Below are 8374 nucleotides of genomic sequence, written 5' to 3' on the forward strand. Positions count from 1 at the left end.
TTACATCCAGCTGCCAATTGCAGGGCTCTAGTGAGTGCAATTATTTCGGCCTTCTGGGCAGAGGTTCCCGGTTGCAGAGCTTCTGCCTCTACAATCTCATCGTTGGTCACCACAGCATACCCAGCCCTCCTAACGCCATTGGATATAAAGCTGCTCCCATCTGTGTAATATACAACATCAGGCTCTTTCAGGGGTTCATATTTCAAGTCTGGTCTGCTAGAGTAGACTTCGTCCATCACCTGGAGACAATCATGGTGTTCTATTTCCTCGTCGTCTGGTAGGGGCATCAGGGTGGCGGGGTTAAGGGTATTCACCACTCTTAGGTGCACTCTTGGGTTTTCACACAGCAGGCCCTGGTATTGGGCCATTCGGGGGTTTGTCAGCCAGTAACTCCCTTTGTACTCCATGAGGGTGAGAACAGCATGGGGTACATTTACATACATTTCTTGGCCAAAGGTGAATTTATCTGCTTCTGTCACCAAGACTGCAGTGGCTGCCACTGATCTCAAACAGGGTGGCCATCCTTTAGCCGTTGGGTCCAGTTGCTTTGAAAGATAAGCTACAGGCCGATTCCAGCTTCCTAGCTTTTGAGTCAAAACTCCAGCTGCCACGCCATTCTGCTCATGCACATACAGTTGGAAGGGCTTCTCTGGGTTTGGCAGCCCCAAGGCCGGAGCCTCCATTAGGCATTTCTTAATAGTCTCAAAAGCCTCTTGCTGCTCTGGTCCCCACACAAAAGGGTCTTTCTCCTTTCCCCTGGTACTCTCGTTTAGAGGTTTTGCTATTATGCTGAATCCTGGTATCCAAATTCTACACCATCCTGCTGCTCCTAGAAAACCACGCAACTGTTTTCTAGTCGTGGGCCTTCTTATAAGACATATGGCTTCTTTCCTCTCTGGTCTCAAAGCCCTTTGCTGGTGTGACACATTATAGCCTAGATACTGAACTTCCTCCAAGCATAGTTGCGCTTTCTTCCGGGAGACTTTGTATCCTGCCTCCCACAACAAATGTAATAACTCCTCAGTGCCCTCTTTACATGTTCTAAAGTCTTTTGCTGCCAGAATCAAATCATCAACGTACTGTAGCAGAACCTTTTCCCCAGGCACTGAGGGGTATTTAGACAAGTCCTTGGCTAGTGCCGTTCCAAATAGGGTTGGGGAGTTCTTGAAACCCTGGGGTAGCCTGGTCCAAGTTAACTGTCCCTTGGCTCCCGTCAGTGGATCCTCCCACTGGAAAGCGAATATGGGTTGGCTTTGTGGTGCCAGCCGGCAACAAAAGAATGCGTCTTTCAGGTCTAACACCGTGAAGAATCGAGCTTCAGGTGGAATCAAACTCAACAGGGTGTACGGGTTGGGTACATTAGGGTGTAGGGTCTCTATGGCCTGGTTCACACTTCTAAGGTCCTGTACCGGACGAAACTCGTTTCCTGGGCCTGGCTTTTTGATGGGCAACAATGGGCTGTTCCATTCAGATTGGCAGGGTTTGAGTAAGCCAAATTGTAACAATCGGTCTAGATGTTTTTGGATTCCCTCCGCTGCTCGTCTCGGTATAGGGTATTGTCTTACAGCGACTGGCGTCGCTGATGGCTTCACTCTAACAATTATGGGTGGAATATTCTTAGCCATTCCTGGGGGATTGTCTTCAGCCAACACCCCTGGAGGGGCTTGGAGTGTGGTTTCAGGTATTTGTTCTATTACTTCAGCAAGGGTAGTTGGGCGGCCTATGTATGCCAGATATTTCCAGGCCTGTTCTCTGGGCACTGTGATCGTCATTATGCCTGCTGCCTGTGGGGGCAATCTCAATTCTGGTCCTTTGGGGGTGAAAGCGATTTGGGCTTGCAACTTGGTGAGAACGTCCCTTCCCAGCAATGGCACTGGGCACTCTGGTATGTACAAGAATTGGTGGGTGAGGTGATGACCTCCAACTTGGCACTCTAATGGTTGTAAGAACGGTTTTCGGGACCGATCCCCTGTGGCCCCTACAATATTTACTGACTCTTGGCTTTCAGGCTGTACAGGTTTGGTTATAACAGAGTATTGGGCCCCGGTATCGATCATAAAGTCCATAATGCGGCCTCCCAATTTCACCCTGACCATAGGTTCTCGGAGGCCTAAATTGAGAGAAGAACCCGGTCCTGCCTAATCATGATACTCCTCCATGCTTGCAAGGCCCACGAAATCTCTCCTGTCTGGTCCTCTAGCATATCTTCCTCCAAACACTCCTCCTCTTTGTCCTCTTTGTTCCCTCTGTCCTCCTTCCATCCTGCCCGCCTGATTCTGGGGGCATTGCCGTCTCCAATGTCCATCCTTCTTACATATCGCACACTGGTTCCTTCCAAGCGGCTGGCCTCTTCCCCGGCCTCTACCTCTTGTCTCTGGGCCCCTCTGGCCCTCCCGAGTCGCCGGTTCCCCTTGGGCCAAAGCTGCCGCCATAACTGCCGCCTTCTCCTTCATCCACTTCCTCTTTTCCTTCTTCTCCTCCTCCCCTCTATAGTCATACACTCGCTGGGCAATTGCCATCAATTCACTCCGGGACTTTCCTTGAAACCCATCCTGCTTTTGTATCTTTGTCCTTATATCTTTAGTGGATTGTGCGATAAATGAGCTATTGACCATCACCGCATACTCGGGGAGGTCGGGGTCAAATGGAGTCCAGATTCTATAGGCTTCCATTAACCGTTCCAGAAAATCTCCAGGGCTCTCATCTGCCTTCTGGGTCACAGCCGAGACCTTGGACAGGTCTGTTGGCTTCCTAGCTGCCCTTCGGATACCTTATAGGAGAGTTTCCCTATATGCTTTTAGGGCGTTTCGGTCTCCATCATTGTTTGCGTTCCATTTGGGATCAGACGATGGATATCGAGTGGGCCAATCTGTTTCTAACACTCTCTGTTCCTTCAAGTGTTCTAATGCTTGTTGATCTATCCTCCTTCTTTCCTCTGTGGTAAAAAGGGTATTCAGCAACTGCTGGCAATCTGGCCAGGTTGGTTCGTGGGCAGCGAAGATAGATGCCATTAAATCCACCATAGCTTTAGGTTTTTCACTAAAGGGTGGTGTGTGTACCTTCCAATTCATCAGATCTGTGGTGGTAAAGGGAACATACTGCATGGTGTACGTCCGGGGTGGGGCATTGTCACCAGGTGGGGGCGGATTGTCCCATACCACCCGAAGGGGGGCAATTAGGTCTTCTGGTGGTGCTTCCTTGCACCTTTTTGCATAGTCTTTCAGTGCCTGATTACGGGCCCTGCTGTAGGCTGCCGCTGCACTTTTATGCTTAGGATTGGAGGACCTATACCGGCTTATCTTTTCCCTTAATTCTCTGAGGTTTGGGTATATTTCTTCCAGGGTTTGGGTGTTAGGGACCTTCACCCTATTCCCCTGTCCCCCTTCTGCCCCAGCCGGTGGGTCTGCGTTCTGAGGCTGTTGTACTAGGGGCGCATAAGGGGGTGGCCGCGGAACCATAAGCTCCTCTTCTTGACTGTCCAGTACTGGCGGGTGTTTTGCTAACTTCTGTACACTGCAGATCTTAGCCCTTGGTGGCAATTTTCTGCACCCTCGCAGCCAAGGGGGATTATGGTCTACAGCATCCTTCCACGTTGAGATATATGGGATCTGGTCTGGATGATTGTCAATTATAGTCCGCCATAAGGGATTAATGAGATTCTCATCAAAGCTTCCCTCGGAGGGCCAGCCTGTACCCTGTGTTGGCCAGTCTACTTCACACAGGGATCGTAGGCGTTCTTTCCTCAACGGGAATCCCCAATCGTCGCCCTCTGTGGCTTCCTTCCAATGGTCCAGAAAACACTGGAGGGGAGTCCCTTTGCTGGACCCTCCTCCCATCCTGAGCTGCTGAGGTGCTCCGCTCCTACCAAGGTACAATCACACACCTTTCTCCACGTCCTGTTAGTGGCCAGGTGAGCTCGCGCTACCTGAAACCGCACCTCGGGACCACACGTCGCTTGGCTAGTGGCACTAACGCCCCGGCCTCTCATGCATACACACAATCACTGGAGTACCTTATTCACACACCACACACCTATACCTCCCAAAGTTTTTCCCCTTTTGTCCTTTCTTGCCTACCTACACATATCTATGTATCTACCTGCCCTACCTGTCCTACCTCTGCGTATATGGGTTCGCCAGAGGACCCCTTACCTGCTGGCTAATACCATACGCTGGGGAGAGATCAAGTCCCCCTTCCTCTAATTAATATAGAGGGTCAGTACTCACCAAAAGCCGGCTGTCTTCCCTGTCTCCCCGGTTCTTTGTCCGTTGCCACTCCTTGCAGGGCGGAGGGGGGTCAAGATGCCTTCTGATCCCTTCCAACTCTGAAGACTGAGGTGGTGCGCGCAAGGTCACAGGGCTGTTGACCAGCACCTGCCGCCCTGCCTGGAGGCAAGGGGGCTGCCTCTGGTCGAGGGCTTAAGGCCCGATCCGAGTCCTTGACGGCACCAGAAATGTTACGCCTGTATGCCTTGACCCAATAAGACCAGAAGAAAGATTCAGGCAGCAAAGTTTCCAGAAAAAAAGTCTCTTTATTGCAATAAGGTGCATTCAGTAAGCAAAAGGCAAAAATGCACACCCCACCTCCTGTGGGGCAAGCTTAAGTACTCTCTATGACATAGTAAAGCTCCTCCTAAATCCCTCCTCCTGGCCTATCAGAACTAATATTATAATACTGCGTTAGCAAATCAGAACATTTCCTTTGTCCGGCTGCCTTTGTCTGTTTCAAGCTGCTTTAGCCGCCAGGAGGTGCTATATGCTATTATTTCAGTGCCTAAATGCCTAGCCGTTGACCCCCAACTGCACCTGGGACCTTATTTTGGCTTCTGCTGATGTTCACAGGAAATGGCTCGGTCAAAGGGTGAGTTGTGGTTAGCTACCCAGACAGAGTGTTGAAAAGAGGAAGTCTGTGGTCGGCCGTTTACTGGCATTCTGCTGATTTGCTAAGTTTGTCTAAGAAGCTGCAATGTAAGGATTTTAGCTGGCAAAGTTGAAGCAAAGTTGAAGCAAAGTTGAATCTCTAAAATGGAGTGGGGGCATCTCCGAAATGGGGTTCAGGGGCTCGTACCTTGGTGCCTCAAGAGGACAAAATTTGGTGACACCCCCCCCCATCATATTTATTATTTTCACAATTGCATTAATAGGAATAATAGGAATAATTTATTATTGGCCAAGTACATTTTCCAACATACTTGGAATTTGTTTGGGCTACATTGCAATGTAAACATACAGACACTGTTCCTCTCACAATACAAAGAAGTAAAGAAACCCCACCCATATTTTACCTCCCCTTAAGCTATACAACTACAAATTTAACAATTTAATGGCACAAGGGAAAAAACTATTCTTGTGCCTGGCCGATTGCTTTATATGGATATTCTCAGCAGGTACTTAAAGAAATGGGAGTGCCTGATCACCTCATTTGTCTCCTGAGAAATCTCTATGTGGGACAAGAAGCTACAGTTAGAACTGGATATGGAATAACTGATTGGTTCAAAATTGGGAAAGGAGTACGACAAGGCTGTATATTGTCTCCCTGCTTATTTAACTTATATGCAGAATTCATCATGCGAAAGGCTGGACTGGATGAACCCCAAGCCGGAATTAAGATTGCCGGAAAAAATATCAACACCCTCAGATCTGCTGATGACACAACCTTGATGGCAGAAAGTGAGGAGGAATTAAAGAACCTTTTAATGAGGGTGAAAGAGGAGAGCGCAAAATATGGTCTGAAGCTCAACATCAAAAAAACTAAGATCATGGCCACTGGTCCCATCACCTCATGTCAAATACAAGGGGAAGAAATGGAGGCAGTGAGAGATTTTACTTTCTTGGGCTCCATGATCACTGCAGATGGTGACAGCAGTCACGAAATTAAAAGACGCCTGCTTCTTGGGAGAAAAGCTATGACAAACCTAGACAGCATCTTAAAAAGCAGAGACATCACCTTTCCAACAAAGGTCCGTATAGTTAAAGCTATGGTTTCTCCAGTAGTAATGTATGGAAGTGAGAGCTGGACCATCAAGAAGGCTGATCGCCGAAGAATTGATGCTTTTGAATTATGGTGCTGGAGGAGACTCTTGAGAGTCCCATGGACTGCAAGAAGATCAAACTTATCCATCCTTAAAGTAATCAGCCCCGAGTGATCACTGGAAGGACAGTTCCTGAAGCTGAGGCTCCAGTACTTTGGCCACCTCATGAGAAGAGAAGACTCCCTGGAAAAGACCCTGATGTTGGGAAAGATGGAGGGCACAAGGAGAAGGGGACGACAGAGGACGAGATGGTTGGACAGTGTTCTCGAAGCTACCAACATGAGTCTGACCAAACTGTGGGAGGCAGTGGAAGACAGGAGTGCCAGGCGTGCTCTGGTCCATGGGGTCACGAAGTTGGACACGACTATCGTTCTCTAAAGCCACAGCAGACCCTGCGACTCTCCAAAAGTTTGACTTCATCCCCAAAGGTGCACTCCTCCATTGTCTCCCAAGACAGATGGATTAATGCATGGTCAAGGTTGAACACGTATCAGACATGCCTAAAACGGCACACCCTCCCAGTGTCCCTATTTTCCAGGGACATCCGTGACTTAGAGAGGCTGTCCCAGTTTCTGATTTGATCCCAGAATGTCCCACTTTTCCTTAAAGGTAAAGGGACCCCAACCGTTAGGTCCAGTCACGAACGACTCTGTGGTTGCGGCGCTCATCTCACTTTACTGGCCGAGGGAGCCGGCATACAGCTTCCGGGTCATGTGGCCAGCATGACTAAGCCACTTCTGGCGAACCACAGCAGCGCACGGAAACGCCGTTTACCTTCCTGCCGGAGCAGTACCTATTTATCTACTTGCGCTTTGAGGTGCTTTCGAACTGCTAGGTTGGCAGGAGCTGGGACCGAGCAACGGGAGCTCACCCGTCGTGGGGATTCGAACCGCTGACCTTCTGATCGGCAAGCCCTAGGCTCTGTGCTTTAGACCACAGCACCACCCTCGTCCCTATCCTTAGGATGCCCCTACTTTCATTGGAGAAATGTTGGAGGGTATGGTGTTATATGACCCCCTGAGCCATCTGAAGGCAGTCGTGTATAGGGAAGGTTTTTTATGTTTAATGTTTTATTATTATTTTTTATATATGTTGGAAGCTGCCCAGAGTGGCTGGGGCAACCCAGTAAGATGTGTGGGGTATAAATATAAAATTACCATTATGGAATGGGACGTCCCTATTTTCACCAGAGAAATGTTGGAGGGTATGAAACGGTTGCTGCCTGTACATAGTGTACATAGTACACTGTACATAGTGCAGGAGCTGGCTGTGACCAGGTGACCTGTACAGGTGCTGCTAACTGCTGATGGGACGATCTCCTACTTCCCGATTGTAGGAATTCCTTATATTTAATGGGACTTGTCCTGGCTGAGAGCTTTTTGAATAGAGGAATAACCTCTGTGAAGTAGTCAAAACAAAATAAAATAAAAAAAATCCTTCCAGTAGCACCTTAGAGACCAACTAAGTTTGTTCTTGGTATGAGCTTTCGTGTGCATGCACACTTCTATGTGATCATAGGTTGTTCAACTAATTTTCAATTTTGCATTATACCAGACCAAATGCAGAATGCCTCATCAGGTTCATGCTCCATTTTAAGAAATTACATAGGTACTGAGAATGACCCTTCTTGGAGAGCTGCTGCCAGTCAAAGGAGACAATAGGCTACTGGATTGGATGGACTGAACAAAAAATAATCTAGTCTGGTATAAGGCAGCTTTTTGGAAAGCTTTATACTATGTGTTTTGTGTCAGGCAGGTTGCAGTGTAGATGGGGAGAGCTTTGGAGGTGATTCTGCTACAGGATTTAATGTCTAGTGAGGTCCCTGCTCCTACTGAGATTTGTAGGCCAGGTGCCCAGGGCTGGGCCTTTGGAATAGGCCTAAACCTTCTAAAGGTCCACCTCTTTGCCCAGTCCATTGGGCATCTGAATTTGTTGATTTTGCTGGGGGGTTTTGTCATTAAAATGTGAATTATGTTTTTCACTGTTTTGGCTTGGGTCGTCTCTATTTATTTTCCTGGACCTTTGGATGCATGATAAACAAATAAAAAAACGAATCAGGGTTTCCTACTGAATTTTAAACGTATTTTAAGTATCATAAATGTTGCATTTTGTGGCGCCAAGTAAAAACATACATTTTTCCAAAGGCTTCTGACAAATCCGAATAATGTTGTTTGCTGCTCATTGCTGAGGCTTTTTGCTTCTGTTATCGGGGGTTGCTTTGTCTATTTTTTTTTTTATGAATGGGGCATGTTTCTGCGTAAACAAAACACACTATATAGTGTGTGTGTGTGTGTGTGTGTGTGTGTGTGTGTTTATTTGTGCTTGAATTTTGCAAGTTGTTTG

The sequence above is a fragment of the Lacerta agilis genome, chromosome 8 (genome assembly GCF_009819535.1).
Source record: "Lacerta agilis isolate rLacAgi1 chromosome 8, rLacAgi1.pri, whole genome shotgun sequence".
NCBI classification, from domain to species: domain Eukaryota; kingdom Metazoa; phylum Chordata; class Lepidosauria; order Squamata; family Lacertidae; genus Lacerta; species Lacerta agilis.